Source organism: Taeniopygia guttata, chromosome Z, assembly GCF_048771995.1.
Source record: "Taeniopygia guttata chromosome Z, bTaeGut7.mat, whole genome shotgun sequence".
Lineage (NCBI taxonomy): Eukaryota > Metazoa > Chordata > Aves > Passeriformes > Estrildidae > Taeniopygia > Taeniopygia guttata.
In genome coordinates this window covers 37,277,464-37,300,282 of record NC_133063.1, presented here as the reverse complement: position 1 = coordinate 37,300,282, position 22,819 = coordinate 37,277,464, and the positions used below count along the sequence as shown (strand labels likewise).

Below are 22,819 nucleotides of genomic sequence, written 5' to 3'. Positions count from 1 at the left end.
ACTTCCTAGATAGGAAGCACAGTAAAGATCTACAGGATGCAATAAGTTTCCTTCTTTCTGCATGATCTGGGGATATGTTCCTTTGTATCCACAATCAGTGTATGCATATTTTTGCAGCCTGGCATGTGCAGTCTGAGCTCTGAGCACAATACCAGCAGCATCTCTTATTTTCAAAATAGCACAAAGAGCATGTAGAGTTTATAAGAAGGAATGGGAAGTGTGGTAACAGGGAAGAAAGCACCAAAGTATTAATACAGTACGCTCTTGTCAGACTTAGTTAAAATTGGTAAGTCAGTGAGATTATAACAGAGTCTTAGAAAGCATTGTTCATTTAATCTGCTGAGAAATATCTGTATAGTAGAAACTATGTCTGGTATCTCCTTATCGCATCTTCTGTTTTATTTTGGCACTTTATCTTGACTATGTATGTTGATGCTATCAGGTCTAGTAAGGTTACCTTGGCTTCCAGATTGTCTGGGTCTCTACACCTGAGGGTTCAAACATTACAGCAAAGCATGTTCCTCATTTTTCAGTTTGGGGGTAAAGTTCATTGCAGAGATTCACAGGGAAAAGCATCCTCATACTATCTCAATTCTTTCCTAGATAATTACAGCTCTATCTTCTCTAATCTGAAGATGACATGGGAAAAATTGTGCTAGCTCAAGAGGCTGGTCTTGTGGTCTCATAAAATTAGACTAAAAATGCTTAATCAAACAGAAAATGGTGAATTTTGAAAACCTCAAGACAGGCATTTGGAGAATTATTGAACAGAAGATACCCTCAGGCTGATAAACTAGGTGTTGCTTTACATACATATCTTATTTATATCTATATCTATACCTATACCTATCTATCTATATCTATAATGCCTTTCTGAACTTACTTCTATTATTCTTTGCTTTTGAAACTAAATAAATTAATGAAAGTGAAAGAGAAACAGGTTTGAAACAAAAGTCATGCTACTAAAGTTAAGACCATTGTATGTGACAGCCACAGTGATACTGGGATGATAGCTCACCTTGATCATATGCCCTCATACATGCCTGTGGTTGTTCAGTTCTGCTGACCTTTCTTATGAGAAACTGCTGCCTGAGCTGCAAATTTTCTGGCAGTTCATTTTGAGAAGAAGCATTTAGCTAATGACACCAAATCATTACCTGCAATCAAAGGTATAATCAGTTTTCTGAACTAAGCATAATATTCTTACTGAAAGAGCTCCCTCAATGAAGTAGGCAGCTGGAGAAAAGCTCTGCATGTCTGCACCTCTCCTGTAAATGGCAATAGGGAGATGTGAATTTTTCATATCTTGACCACTTTTACTACCAGGAGATTGGATTCACCTATCAGCACTGATAGCTAGAAGTAATTTTTGATGTCTCAACTGTGATGACATTTAGTGTTTTCACTCATCATCAGTGTGATATTGTAGCAGAACAATTTTCTAGGACTTCCTTAGCTTTGAAGTTAAGTATTGGAAAACTGTTTTTGGGGTATTTTTTGTTTGTTTTCTTTTTGACTCATTTATTTGCTATCAGAGGCTGGTGTTTATAATCCAGCATAGGTGTTTTCATTCTGAGGAGACCAGAGATTTGAGATAGAATGTGCTCAGTTATCACATGTAGAAATACTGTGACTACTCACTGCAGGCCTCACTGAGATGCACAAAGGAAGGTAAAATATTTTAAACAAGACGAAAGCATACATAGACCAGGACCTGTGCGACAACTTCTCCTACACTGACTACACATTTTCATTTTGTCTTGAAAATTTTTATGTGCTGAACTGTTTGACATAGCTTTGATAAAATCTAAATCTCCAAGTACAATATTGTAAATTTTCTAACTTGCTGTTCTTTTCTAGTTATTAGCTGTATAAGATATTTGATTTTGTGTGAATACTTTTCCTCATGCACATGGATTTCTTTTCACATCCTTATATCCCTGTCCATCCCTTTTATTAGCCTTCTGTTCCATATGGTCAGACTGCTACTATTTCAGCCTCATTTTAATATCTATCGCTTGACACTCTTGAAGAAATCCAGAAGAACTTTATTATTAAAGCTCATGAAAATGTGCTAATGGCTTAATTTCTTTGTTTATATATTTAATTTTCATTCAGACTCCTTCTTATGTCAGGTAAATATATTCAAGCAATCTAACTTCCTACATGTTTCTCCTTAGAAGTAACTACCCTTACATAATTAATACCACTTGAGGTGAATGGCACTGTCCTGCTGTCTTAGAGACCAATGCTTTACCTTGTCTCCTTTCATCTCAGTGATACTTGCTATCAACAGAAGCAGGCTTCTTGGTGTGACTCTGAGGCCACCAAGTTCATGATTTACTGCAAAGACATAATAGGAGCTGAGTCTAGTGTACAAGTTGTAGTGGTTTTAATAGAAAGTGAATGATGATAACACACCGTACATGGCTGACTATGGTTCCTGGGTTGATAAGCCTCTTCCATGGACTTATTTCAGTTATGTTGAAGCCAACATGGGTAGAAACAATGCAAAATATTTTTTTATTCTAAAAATTTTATTCTAAAATATTCTAAACAAAAAATATATGCTGCAGTCCTCATTTTCCCATTAAGAATGCTTCTAGGTGCACCACACCTTTCATCACCTTGCAAGACCAAAGATGCAAAGATAAGAAACATATGGATCATGTTCATAAAAATGGTCTCATAGAATTACATGCTGAAAAAGCAGGAGCAGCACTAGCTTTGGTGGAACAACACAGAAAAACTTCAAGAAAAAAATCTGATTGTCCCTGTCTGCTCTTCACTTGTGTAACCTCACCTCAAGTGCCAGGGGCACTCTTGGGTACCACAATACAAGAAAGACATTAAGATCTCAGAGTGCATCCAAATGAGAGCTGCGAGGATGGTGAAGAGCCTTGAGGGGAAGCCATATGAGGAGTGAATGAGGTCACTCAATCTGTTCACCCTGGAGAAGAAGAGACTGAGGGGAGACCTCATTGCAGTTACAACTTCCTTGGGAGGGGAAGAGAAGGGCCAGACACTGATCTCTTCCCTGTGGCAAATGGTGACAAAATGTGAGGGAATGGCCTGAAGTTACATCAGAAAAGATTTAAGTTGGATATTAGAGAAAGATTTTCATCCAGTCGATGGCTGGGCACTGGAAAAGGTGTCCTAAGGAAGTGGTCACTGCATCAAGACTCACAGGGCCCAAAAAGCATTTGGTCAATGCTCTCAGGCACATGGGGTGACTCTTTGGTATACCCTGGGCAGGGCCAGGAGTCAGACTCAATAATCCTGATGGATCCATTTCAACTCAGGATATTTTATAATTCTATGATTTAGGTTGCATTTTGCAAACGCCAACACCACTTGCTTTTCACAGTACTAATACCACAGAAGCTGTTGTGTAAGTAAAGGAAGTGGAAGGTTTCTTGGAATGTAAAGTATCAAAGTATTCTTTCACATTTCTTATTTAGCCAGTGGCCATGGCCCCTCACATAGGAGCTCAGCCATAAGGAAACTTGCTGCACAAGAGGGAACCATGTCTCTTCCTTGTGCCCCAGTCCAGTGCAGTGAGGCATCCCTTCCCTCAAAGCTGGCTGCAACCAGTCTGTTCTGCCCACATAACACGAAAAAGGGGAGATACAGGGTCCTCAGAACCAATCAGGGAGGAGATGCTGGAAGTAGCTTTCTGCCCACAGGGCAACATGATGCCATTTGCACACAGGGAGTTGGTGACAGCAATGCAATACACACACAAACACGTGGGACTATGGTACCAGTCTATAGCCCATTGCCAGGGGCAATGTTCAACATGCTGAGCAGAGAGAAAATCAAAAGGATTTTTATGTGAGTTATGGTTCATGAAGAGGCAGCAGTTAACATTTGACTGAGAGTTAAAAGGCTGTCAGCAGTTCATGCTCTAATGGCAAGAGACTGTCAGTTCCCAAATGGCTTACAGATCAATTTTATTGCTGGTAGGACAAGAAAAGCAACTTAGTGATGGAAAAGTTGTGCTGGATGAAACAAGGAAAGTTGTGAGAGGAGGGGTGTGTTGAAGAACTGAGAATAATGCAAGACCAGGACCTGAGAATGACTCTGAACTGAGCTGAGCATCAGCTATGTGCCTGTACTTCCTAAATCCAGTCTGAGCCTTAAAACTTTTCTGCACATCCCAGTGGCCTTGATATGGGACTATCCTTTTGTCTCAATCACAAACAATCTGCTTATTCTTCTCCTTTTTTTTTTTTTTTTTTTTGTTTGATTTAGCTAAGGTGGTAAATTTTACTTTATTCAGGGATTATTATTAAGTTATATAAAACAGCATTGGCATGTCTAACAGGGTAATAAACAAAGTCTTGAACCTGGAAAAGTGCAGTCTCTTTCATCTTTTTACCTTTCCCTCTCTTTTTGCATTTTAGGAGAGCACTTATCCTTTTCACAAGCTCTTTTCCCCAGCTCCTCTATTATTCGGTCATAACCTGTCCTGTGTTACTATGTTTTTGCTTTTATTTTATTTCTCCCTTCATCTCTAGTCTTTGTTATTCTATTCTCCTGTTGCATCCTGTTGCTTCTTATTATACAGCTTTATTCTTGCACAAGGATTGCCTCCTGCAGACACTGGTCTGCCCTTCCCTATATCTTGGTCTCTTCCCACAGAGCTGGTACAGTGAAAACCCTAGAAATCTGAGTGATCTTTGAAACACAGCATCACTGAGTTGTCAATCATGTCTTATTGTGGTTGACTGAAACAGCAAAACAAAAGAAAGGAAAGGGAAAATTAAAAAAAAAAAAAAAAAAAAAAAAAGGCTTCTGAGCCTAATGTTTGCAAAACAATTCCTTTGGGTCAAGGCTATTAGTTTTCTTTGCAATGTTAAAGCTGATTCCCAGAAGGGCTCCTTTTTATTTTGTTGATTCATGTTACACTGATAATATGTGAAGCTTTGTTAGCTCTTGTGCTCACCCATCTCCTGAGATTTCATCCTATTCTTTATTGGTTTATATTACTCTTACTAAGCATTCTGATCTGAACTTTGCTTGCATTTGATAGTATTGCAGTTAAAATATTCTTTTTAAAGGTCTAGGATTAGCAGCGCATGAATATCGGCAATGAACTGAGAGGACAGCTCTGGTCAGTAGTAGAAGAGGCTGCACCAGGGTGTTTCCTTCTAATATAAATATATCGTATGTAGTGTCTTAGAGTGTTATAAATATCCATCAAGAGCAGAACAATACAACAGGTCTTGCTCTAAATTAATCACCATCAACCTAAGTAGATAATGGCTGAAATTTTTTATAAATAATAGTGATTTATTAGATATTTCATTACCCCTATTTTGCCTAAGAACCATCTGCTGCGTAAAGTCAATATTGAAAACTTGATAGCATTCATTAAGCACTTATCTCCATTACTTCTAACTCTTGTACATACATTAGAGAAGGCCAAGAGGGCAACCAACCGTAGTGAGTAAAAATCAAATGTGTTTTTTGCTTTTATAGCCACAGAATTAAGCTGTACTACCTTGGAGATTTAAAGGGCTCTTATGTTTTGGAAGAAGTTAGCCATTTAATCTTGTAAAAGTCACACTGAATTTCTTCAGAATTTCCACATAAATTGACTGTGAAAAAAATTTGCTAGTGAAAATGGGAAGGTTTTTCTAGTAATGAATTGCAGTGTAAAAGTAAGAATCATCACTAACAAAGAAAAATAAGCAGATTATCTTCTGAGGCCTGTTATCAAACACCTGAAACTTTAAAACCAAATGACCCCATAAAAGTGGAACCAAAAAAAACCCACAAAAATGTACCATTGAAGTACTCTCAGTAAAAAAAAAAAAAAAAACTCACCAAAATAATTTGCACTGTAAATAGCATATGTATATTTTCAAATCCTCTGCAATAATATTTTCAGCAAACTACTGAATATTAGCTTCTTTTTTTTTGGTAGGGTTTTTTGTTTGTTTGTTTTTGGGTTTTTTGGGTTTTTTTGTGAAGTGGGAGCTAACATTTTGCCAATTATATTGCAAGGTTTTTTTTTGCAGCTTCATCTTTCTGGCAGAACTATTCGTCTTAGAGTGTAACATAATTGTTTTATTCTTGTAAAATAAACCACGTCTTTTTAGGAAAAGATAGTGATGCATCCCAGAGGGATGCACCCAGCTCATATAAGTAGGATGCAGTCAGATTGTACTTTCAGTGAGGCACCATCATGCCCAGGCATTTTGGGCATCAGGTAAATTACAGAAGATTTTAGGAAAAGAGAGTGTTTGGGTTTTTTCCTGTTTGAGGGGGGAAAGAGGAAGGATAGGCTTTTAGTGGGTTTTTTCTTCTTTCCTAGAGAAATAATGAATCCTTTCCTAGGGCGAAAAAGACCAAGTGCAAGCTGTGAATAAAATATTTAGGTTTGTGAAGCTCTAAATTGTCAAAAGTAAGTTAGAGGGAGTTATCTGCCACTGCTTGAAATTAGACTACATTAAAAAAGTATTGGTTTTGTTTCAGTATCAGAGGAAGCATAGAATCATAAAGTAATTAAGGATGGAAGTGCAACATTGGATGAGGACTGTTCCCAGTAATGTTAATAATAAATACCTAATTTATCTGAGTTTGATATAAGCTCTTTTAAAATAACATGCTGCAATATCTTACACTTGCTTGAAGAGTCCCTAAATCTGCAAATGATTTACTGCAAAAAAATGTCCCTTTCCATAAATGAGATTTTAAATCAAATCATACACTTTCATATAACAAAACTGAAAAAAGGGAGAAGCAAAAAAAATAATATTACCCCTTAATATATTTGTCTTAGCACTGAAAGAACAGCATCTGTGCCCTTTTCAATAATGCTGCATTATTCATTTTAATGCACTGAATGCAACAAACACCACTGAAAACTTCCTGGCTTTTGATTGAGAACTGTGGTTTCAGAAAGTTTCCAGTCTCAAAACACATTTTCCAAGGACATACCTGGTTTATTTAACAGGAAAGAGTGTAGTTGACTGTCGCTATAGGACACGAGAAAGCACAACGCGAGCCACTTGCTACCTTGCAAGGCAAAAAAGAGAGCGTTTATTTTCTGACTCCAACTTTTATACTTCTCCAAAGGTGACAGTGGATTGGAGAGTGAACGGGCCACCTCTCCGAAGACATTGGACAAAGCACTAGTACATCAAGTCTCTCCACCCCCATGGAGGAATGCAAAACAATACGTTATTTACAGAAACTGTGTGGGAAAGTTTCCCAATAGAATGTAAATTCAGAAGGCTTAAGAAAACTCAAGAATCAGGGCGACAGTTGACTAGTACTGACTGACCTTGCCTGTAAGTATTGCATCCCTGAAAGCCTGCAAGGTAAAAGTAATGGACAACACGATGAAGTGATGCACAGCTGGGCAGATGATACTCCCTGATGTGGTAGTGCAGTATTTTTTTTGGACAGGTTTATGAAGTGTATTTGTATATTCCAGCAGGACTGGAATGTGCCACCGCTGCAGCAGGTTAGCAGGGACACCTAGTGGCTTTGGTAAATGGAACTGGAATTACTTCTCCCTCTTACTGATACACTGTCAAGATTTTTCAGAATAGGCTCTCAGTTCCTCACTGCTTCTGTATTGTCTCAAAGCATTTTGCACCACAGTTCTTCCCTGTATTTTTTTCTGCATTTAACGAAGCAGGGGAAAAAAAACCCTGCATGCATTCTAAGTACTGTGACCCACTTTCAGAAGAAATATTGTTGGTGCTTATTGCATGACTGCTGTAGTCAGGGTTTTCAGCACAAAGCAGTTCACTTAAAATCACAAATTCCATATATCGACTTTATTATTTTGTTGCCACTAAGGCAGGGAGGTGCTTTTCATGATGGTGAGTATTTTAAAACTAACCATTTTTAATGTAATGCATATAGAGGTTTTCTTTTATCATATTCGTATTATCCATTACCTCATTTTTATTTCTTCTGGGACTAAGTAATTCCCACTAAATCGATAATTCATATGAAAGTGAGACACTTAAATGACACTTAAGGAATCTGTGCATGTAAAATGCTTTTCTTATAAAGCCACAAGTCAGCCTCTCAGTGAAATTAAAACCACTACACATTGAGTGTTCAAGGTCACCTTGTAGTGCAGCAGATACAGTGCTGCCACATCAGGTTAGGCAGGATCTATCTAACCTAGTATTATGTCTCATTTGCTGCTGGCAGCAACATCAGAAGTGTACCTGTGATTAATGTGAGTGAACTGTAGTTTGCCAGGGTCTTGGGCACCTCCTGAAGAAACCAGAAAAAATCTAAAATCACCTGAAGGTTAGATGAGTTCACCAAGAACAAATTATGGCTTTCTGTGCTGATCTGCTGCTCTGCACTGGAGCTGCATCCTGCCCTGATAATCTTCACAGACACCAGCAGCCATTGCAGCTGCCAGCAAGGAGCAGCATTTCATAGCCAGGTTGGCAAAGACTCCTCAAGCATTGCCAAGAGAGCATCAAGACAGTAAAGTGACAACAGAATTGGTAACCCAGTGGGTCAAAAGCTTAAGATCCAATTGCAGGGAACTTGGTCCCTTCAGTCAAGTGCTCTAAAGCAAATGCCTTTACATAGTAGAGAAAAACGCAATTGATAGACTTTTAAATCAGAAAAGATCTGACCCAAACAGCTAGAACAAGACTTAATTATGGTCCATTGAGATCCTATGCAGATTAATTTCAAGCAATTTTTCTCAGCAGGTAGAGAAAACCAGTGTTTTGAGGATTTCCTCTTGTGTCACATTCAGTAATGATATACAGTCATTAACAAGTTGCTAGAGAAGTTTGAGGCTATCCCTTTCCCAGACAAAATACCTTTCTCAAAATAGAGATAATCTACATAAATTAATTTTCCATCATTTCATTGCTTGTAAAAACTAGCTATGACATAATTCATAGCTGGTAGCAAGCCTTGTTCCAACACCCAGTTCCAGAAATGACAATGAAGACATTAGCTGGGATTTTCTTTCTCTGACCTCATCAGATGACATAAAATAGACCCTCTGAATTCTATTCTTTAGCAAATGTCTATGAATTATAGACTGAATAAATTATAATCATCCTCTGCTTTCAAACAGATGACACTGAGCAGATGTGACTTTGATAGGTTTCAAGATCGTAGTCTTCATAAGCCCATGATTTCCTTTTATAGTATTTCAGAATCATGGTATCTGGTTATATATCTTTGAAGAGATCTGCCTGTTCCATGCAAGCGAGATAGGCTTTTCTCTTAGCTTTGATCTCACATTTCCACATGTCCCTTGAATATTTGTGATTTATATTAATGATCATAGAATCATTAAGGTTAGAAAAGATCTCCAAGATCATTGGGTCCATCCTTTGATCAAACATCACTATGCCCACTAAATCATGACACTAAGTATGATGACCGACCAATCAATTCTTGAGCACTTCCAAAGATGGTATCGCCGCTAATTTTCTGGGCAGTCTATTCCAATGCCTAATCACTCTTTCAGTGAAAAAAATTATTCCTAATGTCCAACATAAACCACCATTTCCTCTTGTTTTGTTAGTAGTTACCTGGAAGAAGAGGCAAACTCCACATCCTATAATCTCTTTAGGCAGATGTAGAGAGCAATGAGGTTACCTCTGAGCCTCCTTTTCTCCAGGACGAACATCCCCAGCTCCTTCAGTAGCTCCTCCTAGGAATTACCTCTGGACCCTTCATCAATTCCTTCACCCTTCTCTGGAGTCACTCCAGCCTTTCAATGTCCTTTTTGTAGAGAGGGGCCCAGAACCAAACACAGCACTCAAGGTGTGGCCTCACCAGTGACAAGTGCAGAGGGACAATCACTGCCCTGATCCTGCCAGACACACTACTGCCAATATAGACCAGGATGCCACTGGCTTTCTTAACTACCTGGATGCAGGCTGGCTCTTGGTCAGCTGGGTATTGACCACTATCCCCAGGACCTTTTCTTTTCTGCTGCACAGCCTTCCAGTCACTTTGTCCTAGCCTGTAGCTCTGCATGGTGTTTTTGTGACCCAAGGGCTGGACCTGCCACTGGGCATTGTTGAACCTCATACAGTTGGCCTCAGCCCATTAATTCAGACTTTCCAGATATTTCTGCAGAGCCTTCCTGCCCTCCATCAGATCAACACTCCCACAAAACTTAGTGCCACTGAGCTTTGCAGTTTTAAACATCAGTCCTTATAAAAATTTATATAACTTCCTTTGATAGTTATAATCCCAAAACACTGTGTATAGGCTGATGAAAGGCCCCACATATCATCAGTCAACCAATTATTAAAATTTAGAAGGCACTACTTCAAAGTGCTATTTAAATATTGTACCAAGACACTACCCTGTCTCCTGAATGATGGCTCTTTGTCCCTTGTCTTTCCCACAAGGAAAATACCTCTGAGAGAAGGTCTGTGAGTAAATCTTTGGGAGATTGCTGAAATTCTCTCTTCTCATTTCTTTTGCCTCTCTCTCATTTGCCTACATCCAAAACCATTGTAAGACTTTGCAACTTTTTCAAATTGCAGTGAATACACATCTTCATTCCATATTCTGTTAATATCACCTTGTTACTTTTATTTTAAATATGAAAATCTTCCATGTGCTACTGCATCACTACTACACACTCATACATAGTTTATCAAAAGTATGAATACTGCGAATATTACTTTAGGGATTTTTATATTTATTAAGATAATATAAGGTTTTAGAAAATGAAATTTATTCAGTTTTTGGCAATAGTCCTTGTTTGTACACCAGAAGTTGTCATTCTTAATGTAACAATTCTGGTTTTACTGCACTGTCTGAGAATCAAAAGCTGCTCTAGCCATCATTACCAAACAATGACTGGCTTGGTTGCATTAGGTATTTAATTTTCTAGACTTCAACTAGAGAAAACAAAGCCTAATAGCTTGATTGTTTTGAGACTTCTTTATTCCTCACAGTTTGAAGGACTCATGTACTTGCTTTCTTTAGACTCTCTTTTTTTTCCCCCATTTGTCTTAAAACATTCCAGTTTCACCCATGGTGTAAAGAGATTTGAAGCCTCATGAGAAGCAGGCTGAATATAGGTATGGAAATACTTATTTATCAGTGACTTTCAAACTTAATGATAAAGATATTTCAAGTACTATAGCATGTGTCTGATTCAGGGTCTGATTCAGAGATGAGAATGATGTATTCAGCATTTTCTTAAATGGCACTGGTATAATTTCATGCAAATAAAGGTGTATATTTCCAGATAATTTTTCATGTAACAGTTACTGAAATGTGTATGAGATTTTTTTTGCTTTTTTCTGGAATTTATGGTAGGGAACAGATAATCCTGTTGGTATGTTTATGGTATGATTCACGTAGAAAATGATAGAAGGAAATGTTTATCGACTATGTACCAATACTACCAATACTACCCTACAGATGAATGGAGTGACAGAAAAGCCACTCCATTGGAATGGAAATGTGGGGTTGACCTCCAATGCTATCTTAACTAAAATTGTCTCAGTTAAAGTCCTTGTACTCTCAATAACCGACTGTCATGCTTCATATTTTGTGATGAAGTGACTTCATGCTTCATACCATGCAAGAGTAATTAAAATTTGAGACAAAGGTGCAAAGTTATCACTTCCTAACTGGGAGAGCTATGAATCACACAAAAGAACAAAGTCAAATTAAGGTGGTAGATTGGATTTTTGTGTCTCTGTTACTGGTGACTAATCTGTTTCATCCATAATACCTCAAACTTGCAAGTGCACATACTTACACCCATCTAAAAACAGTTCCTGAATGCATGGCAAAGGCAAATGACTGAACAGCCAGCTAGCACCAGATGGCATGGCAGGACACTGGCTAAAAATTTAGTGAACTAAAGTGTCAAAGATTTGTTTGTCTGCAAAGAAGGTCATACCTAAAACTCCCCAAGAAAATTCCTATAAATACCTAAATATAAGATACTCCTTAGAAATGGAAGTTTGTTTGAACTGTGTCCTGTTCATTTTTTCCCATTTCCACTTAGGTTTGTGTATTATTAAAATAGCAACCTAAGTGTTAACCCACTTACTCAGTTTTGAGACTGTGAATTTGAAATGTATATTTCAAAATAGGTGAAGGGTTTCTGGAGCAATTATATAAGTTTCAGTTATTTGTGTTACAGGCTTTGTTAAAAAAACTTGCTATTTATTCAGAAAGAAAACATTTGCTGCTTATATTAGTTCCAAAATTTTTCACATTTAGATGGCATTTCAAAAAAGAATGAAAGCTAACTTTTCTTTCCCAAGATATTGGGAAAGTTGCATGATTCCTTCTGAGTCATCCTTTTGAGATATGATGGAGGTGGGTTTTATAAGTCAGATGATGCTGTGAGCGTACAACAGATGTGCCAAGCTGGACTTGGTCCTTGCATCATCAGACACTGTTGTAAGTGCTAAAAGCCACTCAGTCAGAGGGAGTTTGAGCATGACTGAAATGTCATATAGAACAACTAGGTTTGTTTTTTCTGGAGGTATTGTGATTTATTTCCATAATTAAAAAAACTTTTGCACTCTAAAAAAGTTAATAATACAGACTCATTGAAGTAGAGAGTCATTAAAAGGAAGGAAGAACTCTTCCTCAAAATGATGACTCAGTTAAGAAGACAGATTTGTGAAAGCTGCTCCATACAGTAGAAGTTCTCACCCAGAAGGTCCTCCCACCAGCCCCGCCAGATTGTGTGAAGAGATTCAGAGGACATGCTTGCTAGCCAGGCATTGGGAAAGGGATCAGAGACTGATACGCCTAATCTACTCTGCATCCACCTCCCCTGTGCTTTTCCAAGGATGCCCTGCCATTCCAAGCCATTAACCAAACTGATGTTTGGAATGAATCAAAAGGATTTCTGGTCTGAATTCAGAATGGTATTCCTCTGTCCCCTGTGCCTTTTTTTCCTTCATCCTACCCTATGTGAAGTCAGTGATCATTCTCTTTAGTCTCCTCCATATGGAAGAATGTATTAGAAAAGAAGGACAAATGCTCAAACAGAACATACCCTTTCAGTCCCAAAGGAGACAGAGGGAAACAAACAGCATTTACACCTTATTTTCTTCACTTTATATTTGTAAATAAGTTGGAAGGTTTGGGCTGTTTCTTTTCTTTTACAGAGAGAATTTCTGGTCACCTAATCTTGATGGTACACTTATTTGTGTGCTAAGCAAAAAGGAACACTCTGTTCAGCTATTCCTATTCTGTTCAGCTGATAGTTCAGAAATCAATAAAGTGTTGCTCAAACTCCAAGTTCCAGTCTCTAAACATCTGCCTGATGTTAACTATATCTCATATATGCTTGTTTGCAAGATTTTTCCAGACTCAGTATCAGTATTTGGATGTAGTGGCCATGCAGAAAATAAGCTAAATTACCTAGAATGAATATTTCTTAAAGGAAAACTTATCCATGTGTATCAGTCAGTTCAAGCAAAGGCAGATGCCACATAGTTATAAAAGAAAGAGCCACCCATTTTTGCTGACAGCAAATATATACCAATCAACAGCAATAATGAAAATTTACCAGCATAGTTATTTTTCACACAAACAGCAAGGCAAATATTGATCAACTGCCTTAACTCAGTCAGGCATTAAGTTTCCTGATTGAGGAAAAAAATGGTAGCCAAGTGATGCATTTATAAAATGCATACATGTTGAAAAGGAAATAATTGTATGTATAGATGCTGGTATGGAAGAACCAACTATGCTCACTGCTCTTTAGATAGATATAATGCATTTTCTTCTTATTAGTGATAAGTTTTAGTATAAGAATTTGAGTCAAAGCTTAGCACAGAAGAAACATTTGTTGCCAGTACACACATGATGTTCTCATGGTTCTGTCTCAGATGTCATAGTAGTAATCTAAAATTTTAATTTCATAAAGGATGAAAATGACCTTCCCATTCTGGCTGATTTTGGATAGGACATCTTTGAAATAGAAGGAGACCCAGAATCTTGTAGGTTTCATGAGTATATCCTGCATTTCAGGGGTGGTGAGTAGTGAGAATGGACAAACAGTCTGTTGTAAAATCTCAGCTGTCAATATGTTACATTTTCAGACACAAAATCGAAGTTCAATTGATAATGCACCTTTATGTGTAGACTCTTCCAAGCCTTTTTTGCATGGACTTTGAGAACTCAAGCATGATAATCTCTAATTGTACATACTTAATCTGCCTTTCCTTAAACAGAGGTTGAAATAATGTTTAACAAATGAGTCATTTTAGTTTCCAAATATCAGTGAATTACTTAAAAGTTATAAATATATATGCACTAAAATAATCCATATGAAATTAGCTTCCTTCCGGATTACTCTTTTTCTGCAAAAATCTTCTCACAGTAGCAGTCAAGAACACTATATGCTTAAATATACGGCTTAAATTTGTCTGTAAATTAAATAAACATGGAACTTCAGTCCTGACAATTCAAACACCAACTGGTAAAGGTGTTATGCATCATTGCTCAAAATCCCAGTTCACTATTTTATAACAACGTTATTACAAACATGTCCTAATTCACATAGGAATTGCTTAGATATCCAGCAACAAGCATGTCTGGAGTACCATAGGAAGCTACTTGCTCAGCTACATTAGTCAAAGGCTTTACAGTTCACACATAGATTCTTTTAATATTATTCGTAATGTTATATATATTCTGTGTAGTCTGGAGTTAATTTATTGTCTCTCTGTAAGGGTATTGTATTCATTTTTATTTCATTTTATTTAATTAAAGATCCCCACAGAGTGGCTAACTGCCTGTCAATTCTTGCTTTTATGCAATACTTTCCTTAAATCTTTTTGGTAATACTCAGTTCATGAAGACCTTCAAGTAGAATGCAGGATGAGGCATTATGAATCATTGACTCAAAAAAACAGTTACTATGGGCAGTAGCCCATTATTAACTCTGTGTTCTCCTCTGTCAGGTATTGAATGATAATTAAAATGTGCAGCTTTCCTTACCCGGGTGATTGTCAGAGGCCCCAGACACTGAAAATGGATTTTGGGCAGAAAAGTTCTGAATCACAGCACTGAGACTTAGCCCGTATCATTCTCATCTATCAGTTTTCTGAAGAAAAAGCTTTTATTTTACACATGTACAGACAGCATAACAATTCTCTGCTATTTATTCTCCACCACATCCCATTACCAGTTACCAATATGTCCCAAACTGCCACTGCACAAGCAATGGCAGATATTCAGACCCTAGTAGTCAGAGTGTAAATCACAAATTTAGCATTACATATATCAAAATTCTATAAAAATAATATTCCTTTTTTTTTTATTTTATCATTTAAGCTTTTTTAGTTTTTCTTTGTTTCTGTATTTTAGAGCTCACAGCTCCCAAACACAACATGTTAAACTTATGTCCATAAGAGAGGGCTTGGTTTGTCTGAGTGGATTCCAGAAGCCTAGGTAAAAAACCCAGAGGCTCAAAATTTATCATAATTGACATTATCATTGCACTATAGTGCATCCAATGCACTTAGAAAAGTGTGCTGTTTTCTATTTCTACCTCTGAAGTGTATGCTTTGTATATTAGTGATTGACTGAAGATAGGATGTCTTTTTCTAATTTATTTTTTTTCTTCTAGCACAAAGGATTATGCTTAAATGACCCTATTAAAAATAAAGATTTTCTATAATGGAGAAAAAAATTAAAACTCCAGGAATTTTAGAGTGACAGAAATGGAAAAAGTAGCACAATCTATTGAGCAAACAATTATCCTTAACCTAACTGGCTTCATGTATATGAATCATCCTGTCACATTAAATGCTTCCTGTGCCTTATGTATTTTGTGATATTGCTTTCTTTGAGAGTACAGGGACCTAAGTGCAAGTGAAAGGGCTTTTTATTTGAACTCTGTTTATATAGTAAAGAAGGAAGGAAAATCCAGAGTTCTAATCTGAGAAATCCACTGTTGGTAATCTAAAAAAAATAATGTTTTTGTATGTAAAACTACCTGAGGAAGTCCTGTCTGAGTGCAAGAGACTATACCAGATGCATCAAAGCTTATGGAAAACTCATAAGCCTAGGGAAACCCTGACTGTGATTAAAGAATTGCTACTATTTAGTATGAACCTGATCATACATTTTGTTCTAAAGTATACAGACATTGGCAAAATTCCTTGATTGAGGAAATTAATTGGAAGTTTGATTCACAGCATTGCTGCTTCCAGCAATACCACAGGCAAGCTGCTTTGACTTCAGTGGAACAAGCTTCTTTTAATCTTCTTACCTGGCAGAAGATTTAGTTGGAAGTGAAACTAGTCTGCAAGACTTCTACTGTCTTCAAAAACCACAACATTATTTTAGGAAGCTGTGCCTCTGTTAAGCAGTTACCAATAAGCAGTGGTAGTGACATCTGACATTCCCGCTCAGAATTAAGCACAACTCATGTGGTTCCCATATCCACGATTAGTCCAGGTTTTAGGTGTCCACCTGCAAGAGGCACAGGAGTCTCAAGGGTTGTGAGTACAAGTCATAGTTTCACATTTTGCAGTGCTGAAGTCATACATACCTTCATACATTTCAACCCAAACTTGCTCACTCTTAGCTCTCTCTGAGACAGAAGAGACACAAAAGAATGCACATTTGCACCAAAGTCAAGGATTATTCTCTCTGTTCTGTTGAAATATCTTTTGAAATATCAAACTTTGACCAGCTCTTCAAGCCAGGCTTTTTTTCAAATGAAACAAGGTACCAGAGATACATCCTTTCAGCCTAAAGTAAAATAGACATTTACTGATATAATCTATGAAAGCTTGATTTGACAAGCGTGGGTTCAGCAATAAAAGCAACCAATGTAAAATCATGATGATATGATCAATGTTAAGTCAGATATTTAAATCTTAAAAGAAAAAAATAAAAGAAGTGCATGAAATAACAAACCTGATCACATGTGTAAATAAGAGGTGAGGGATGTCCTCTCATCAAATCTGCTCTGTCCTCAGTCTTAAGCTGAAGTATTCAGTTCTTCTGTCACAGCATAAAGTAACAAAAAAGAAGGGTATAAAATTGTTTAGCTGAGCCCAGACAGTTTTATACAGGGAAGAAGATACCTAGAATTTATGATGATGCTTCTGAATCTAATGAAGTGCTCCTTTAATAACTGAAGCCACAGTTTGTGTTCTTTCTATTTTGAAGGAGACTGAAAATGGAAATTTGGATGACTGTTCTTTTATTCTAGTCTATTTTCTCTTCCAATTATGGAATATAACTACTTATAATCATGAAGTTATGATAACCTCAGGAAAGGAGGAAAACAGCAAATCATTTTTATTTTTGCTTAGCCAGAAAAGATAATATTTTTGAATCACTGAACACTTTTCACAGCTTTGTATCATCCGATAGAGTGATTTCTTTTAAACTTATGAATTAGTTCTGTGTATTTATAATTATATGGAGTAAGGAAATCTATAGTCATTGCTCTTTTCCCTTTCCAAAAACACCCCTAAAATATATACATTTTAACCTTTTTTGAATCTTACACCCATAGCAGCTGCTTCAGTTAAAAGACAGAGGATTGGTCATTGCTGCATTCTTTTCTTCCCTGGTTTCATTTACAAAATTAGTGGAATTGCTGAGCCATGTTATTACAATGTTTTTGAACCAGTTGGATATGGAATCAGGAAATCAAACAGAAAAGCACAAAAAGCTTTGGGGAAAAAAAATAGCTTGGGCAAGAAAGGGAGCTGGTTTTGTATTTCTGTAATGCACAAGAACCGAGACTGTTGCTTTACAGAGGATTTTCTGGGCTATGAATTATATAAAAGACATTGAATTAAAATATGATGCCCAAAACCAAGATCAGTGCAGCCCAGTTGCTCCTTTTTGAGTATCATTCTTCTGTATTCTGAAACACAAAAGCCAAACTGGGCTGAGATGCAAGACTGAGAAGCAATCTGAATATATCTTGTGTGAGGCCCTGAACATCAAGTCACAGATCTTGAGAGTTTTTTGAGGACTCAGTTTGGCCACTTAAAACATTCCTCTGAGGTTTACGGCTTCTTCTTAAAACATATGTACAGTTAGAGACCATGAATAATAGTGTGGTGTAGCAAAAAAAAAAAAAAAAAAAAAAAAAAAAAAAAAGCTATTTCCATTTGTATTCAAAGTTGTGTTCCACTGAAGTCAAATACATATTTCCAAATGTAACCATTTCTGGTAGATTTACACAAATGAAGACTGTTCATGCTGCTGGTTTTATTGTCTTCCTGTGTTAGTCTTACAGACTGTGTTAGACTTACCAGTTCCTGAACCTAGAATAGTTGCAAATCCGCCAATTTCATACCATATAGTAAGTTAGCTCTTGTTAATTCCTGCGAGATTTATGGCAGCATGCAGCAAAACTTCTCTACACTACTGATCGGTGGATTTCAGTCTGTTCAGCAGTAGAAATCTCCATCTCATGTGTCATTTCAAGGATAAAATCTTTTGAAACTGCATGGAGTTCAATTTTGATCCATTAAGCTGGTGCTCACAAAGTATCTAGAGCTACTCAAAGACACTTTTAGATAACTAAATGTATTTTTGCTAACTAGACCTCCCTGTTGAAAATAATAGTTGGATAGTACATGTGTGACTTTTGCCTGTAGCTGATTTTCCAGTTAATTATTTCTGAAGACAAAGTAATTTAAATTAATATCCCATAGGAAAAGGAAGGTTTCAATTTTTAATCTCCTTGCTAGATTTTACAGAGCTGGGTCTTAGTGCCCATGGATGAAGTAGTAGTTGATATGGGATTTTTGAATTTCAGCAAAATTTGACACTATCTTGCCCAGTATCATTGTGGGAAAAATGTCCATCACACTGCTAGACAATTCCATAACATTTTGGGTAAGAAACTGGGTGATGGGTTGGGTTTAAAGAGTTATAGTGGTTACACATGTGGGATTTCCTTGTGCTCAATTTTAGGGCCAGTGCTCTTTAATGTTTTCTTAAAGTGCCTGGATGCAGGAATCAAGTTTATCTTAAATGAATTTGCCGATAGTATTAAGCTAGGATTCCCTCAAGGGTAGAGAGGTATTACTAAGAAATCTGGATAGACTAGACATCTGGGCCATCACCAACCATGTGAAATTTAAGAGCAAGTGCCAGAATCTCTGCCTGGGACAGAGTAATAATGATTATACATTTAAATTGGAGGAGAAGTGATTTCAGCTCTGCAGAAAGAGATCTGGGTATCTGGGTTGATTACAAGTTGGACATGACCCAGCAGTGCCCTGGCATCCAGGAGGGCCACCTGTGTCCTGGGCTGCATCAGGCACAGCATCACAGCCAGGTAAGGGAGGGGATTGTCCCACTCTGCTCTGCACTGGGGTGGCCTTACCTCACGTGCTGGGGGCAGTTCTGGGTGCTATAGTGTAAGGAGGACAACAAATAATTAGAGTGTGTCCAGAGGAGGGCAATCAAGATAGTGAAAGGCTTTGGGGGTTAAAACTTTGGAGTAATGGTTGAGGTCACCTAGCTTGTTCAGCCTGGGGAAGAGAAGACTGAGTGACCCCATTGTAGTCTAAACATGGGAGTTCCTCATGGGAGGCAGCAGAGGGGAAGGTGCTCATCTCCTCCTTCTGGTGATCAGTGATAGGAACAAGAAAATGGAATGAAGCTGCATTAGAGGAAATTCAGATGGGAGATTAGGAAAAAGTTCTTCCCTGAGAAGGTAGTTGATCACTGCAACAGGCTCCCCAGGGAATTGTCCATGGCACCAGGCCTATCAGAGTTCAAGAACTATCAAGATGATGCTCTTACTCTTGTGATTTACTTTTAGATGGTTCTGTAAGAAATGAGGAGTTAATGATCTTTATGGGTTTCATTCAACTTGAGAGATTTTATGATTCCATGATTGTAAAAAAATGATCATAGTGATTATCATAGCCCCTGTTCAGGGGCAGCCTGAAGAGAAAAATCTCATATTCCATCTAATTGATATCACCCTTGTACTTATACATCACTGGTTTTATGATTATTTTTGAATTCTAAATACTTTTAGCAATAATTGTCATTGTGATAAGTAATAAAGTTTAAAACTGCTATGAATTTTTAAATTAAGTGAATTATAACCTAATGACAAGGATTTAAAGAAAGTCATATTATACATTTCAGAACAAAGAGATATCATCAGCATCCTTTGCTTTGTGGATATCCTTTCATCTCCAGATTCAAAGGGCATAATATTCATATTATTCATACCTCAGCATACAAGGTAAATAAATGTCTCTTTTGTTTTTGTTTAGCCACTAGAGAGATTTTGTGTTTATATAGTGTCTATTCAAAAATTACATAGATGTGCAAGATCTCTTCTGAAGAAGATGCTGGAAGATCTCACAGCTCCAATTCTATCCTTTCTGTTCATGTATCCTCCTTTTTTGCATACCCCTTCCTACCCCCATGCACCAGCTGAAAATATGCAGTATTTTTGAGAATGAGTCAATTCAGACCTCTTTCAGTTCCCCTCTTCTTTGATGTTTCTGGTTACTCTGTGGCTTAAGTTACTTTTCAGAGCTAAAAACTAACTGAAAGGATGAAAAATCACACACAGCCTTCATAAAGAGGTGTATTAATTCTTGCTGTAGTATAATACTTAATTTCACATAACACCTACAGTAGTTTTTGAATAAGTGATTTTGAGTTGATAGGGTGAGTGCCTTCAATTTTAAAATCCCAAATGATATGGTCTCATCTGTGTTTCTTACAGTTGTCTTTGATATTAATGAGCTTTTAATTAGGAATAAAACTGAGACATCATTATGGATAGATATTAATGCTTTTTTTTTTTTTTTTTTTTTTATTTAGGCCATCTGAAAGTGCTCTGGCAAAAGACAGCTATTCTAGCAATAATTTTATTTAGGACAAGGACAAGTACATTAGTCTTGTAGAGTATTAATACAGATGGTATAAATAGTGCTCTCCTTTAAGGACATTTAGGAATATGTACATTTTTGTGAGTCTTAGTATGCATGAAATGGTTGGAAATTATTCATTGAAACTGCTTCTAGATAGAATATTATGGTTTTAATGATCTGTAAGAGTTTAGAAAATATTTTGAGGGAAAAAGATCACTGGAAAAAAATGTCTGGGAAAAAAGTTTTCAACAAATGATAAAATAATTTCAAGAGAAAAAGGCTTTTGTTTTTTGTAGACTTGCACTGTACATCTGTAGAGTCAGGCAGAAAATATAACCTAGATCACCATCTTTGAGCTGAAGTCTGTAGATCTAAACCAAGAAAAAACTCCTGCAAATATGATATGGGTGTAGTTGAGGTTTACTCCTCACTTTGAAGAGAGAAGTACAGCAATACTATAAAGAACTGTTGGAGATCTTCCAAGAGACTCTAAGTCCATAGATGAGCTTGTACTAGGTACTGCACAATGCAGCAGACAACTGCTTGTAGCTTTGCACTAGCTCTTTGCAAGGCAAGTGTCTTCTGACTGTATCAGCCTCTGGACATCACACATAGATCAGGACAACTGCAGGACACAGCACTATCAACTGTTAATGTGATACGTCAGTTTACTGAGGAAGCAGCAGGGTTACATAGACACAGACTGTGTTCTTCTGAAAAAGTAAAAAAGAAAAAAAATTATTACTAGCTTAAAAACTATACACAATTACCTTTGTAACTAGTGCTAGCACATTAGGGCAGCTGAGTAAATTCAGTATGGAAAGCTGTCCTTTCTAATCCCTTTACCTTGGTAAACCAGGAAAATAAATGTATTTGGCATATTGTTTAAGTATTAGTCATCTTCTGTAGTAATTAAAGAAAATGTTAACCAAATACATACTAGTAGCAGAGGCTCTGTCTTGTACAAAAATTGTTTTCATTAGATTTTATACTAAATGAATGAGGTGCAGTTTCTTGGGAAGTGCTTTTTTTCTGAATAAATTTATAAATACCAAGTCAAAAAAAGCACTGAGGTAACAGGTCTCCATTGCCAGGATTTGGAAAGTTGCTTCTGGTATCACATCAAATATGAGTACAGATTTCAAGCAAATGGGCAACTGTACATTCTCAAAAGAATAGGTTTCATTTGTGATGAGTAGTTAGTGAAGCATAGAAGAGTTAGCAAATTTCTATCTGGATCACTTGGAAGCTACCTACCACACTGCTGTGACACTAGGAACTCTGCAGTGGGCCAGGCTCAAATCAAGGGCTTAATTATGACTGATTCAGCTGAAAAAAAAAATCTGACTACCAAATTTCATCTGTTTGCTGTCTTCCACATTTTATCTCTTTCTGTTCCTTTGTTGCTGAACATAGGGACTTAGTTCTTAGGTCAGCTGACACCAGTAAATATCTGGAGTAACATTCATGGAATATGGGTATGAATAAAGCAGAGATTAATAGTTGTGTCTTGTCCACTTGCAAACATGTCAGGTCTTTTTTCCAGATGCCCTACCTTAATCCATCTGCAGGCTGATATTGAGTCTAAGTATATTTTAAGAATGCCTTTAGCAAACAGGGAATCTCCAAGGCAGTTTTCTGTTCTCTTCTTCTCTCAACTGTATAAATTATAATCAACTCTATTTTAATTCAAAGTGCAGTAATTTTGTGCAACTGTCCCAAAGATATCTTCTTTATCTGAGCTATTAAGTGACTTCAGTTAGGTCTATCATGAAATTTCTTCACGAATGCCCAGTTACTGTTGACCAGTGTGTTGAAATATATCTCTTCTTTCCTTTATGCCTCCTCAAATGCTGACCACAATTTTCTAAGTGGCTAAGACAGCTACTCTGAATTCGAAGTCATAATAGGAACTGAGGGCCTTCTGGCACAGACTAAGAATTGTACTCATTTCCTTTTCCTTATTTTTAATGTTCCAA

At 37.0% G+C, this 22,819-nt stretch overlaps 1 protein-coding gene across 19 annotated transcripts in view; it reads left to right on the top strand.

Annotated features, from left to right (window-relative positions):
* Window positions 1–22,819, top strand: part of LINGO2 (leucine rich repeat and Ig domain containing 2) — a 485,467-nt gene that overhangs the window by 438,582 nt on the left and 24,066 nt on the right. For 3 of the 19 annotated variants that reach the window (XM_072921846.1, XM_072921853.1, XM_041711147.2), the window contains one exon: window positions 20,101–20,200. The exons of 13 other annotated variants lie outside the window; for them this stretch is intronic. The gene's annotated coding sequence lies outside the window, so the exon portion shown is untranslated. Of the gene's footprint in view, window positions 1–7,086; window positions 7,302–20,100; window positions 20,201–22,819 lie in introns of all 19 variants that reach the window. 3 more of the 19 variants (XM_072921852.1, XM_030258402.4, XM_002192919.7) reach the window with 2 other exon arrangements.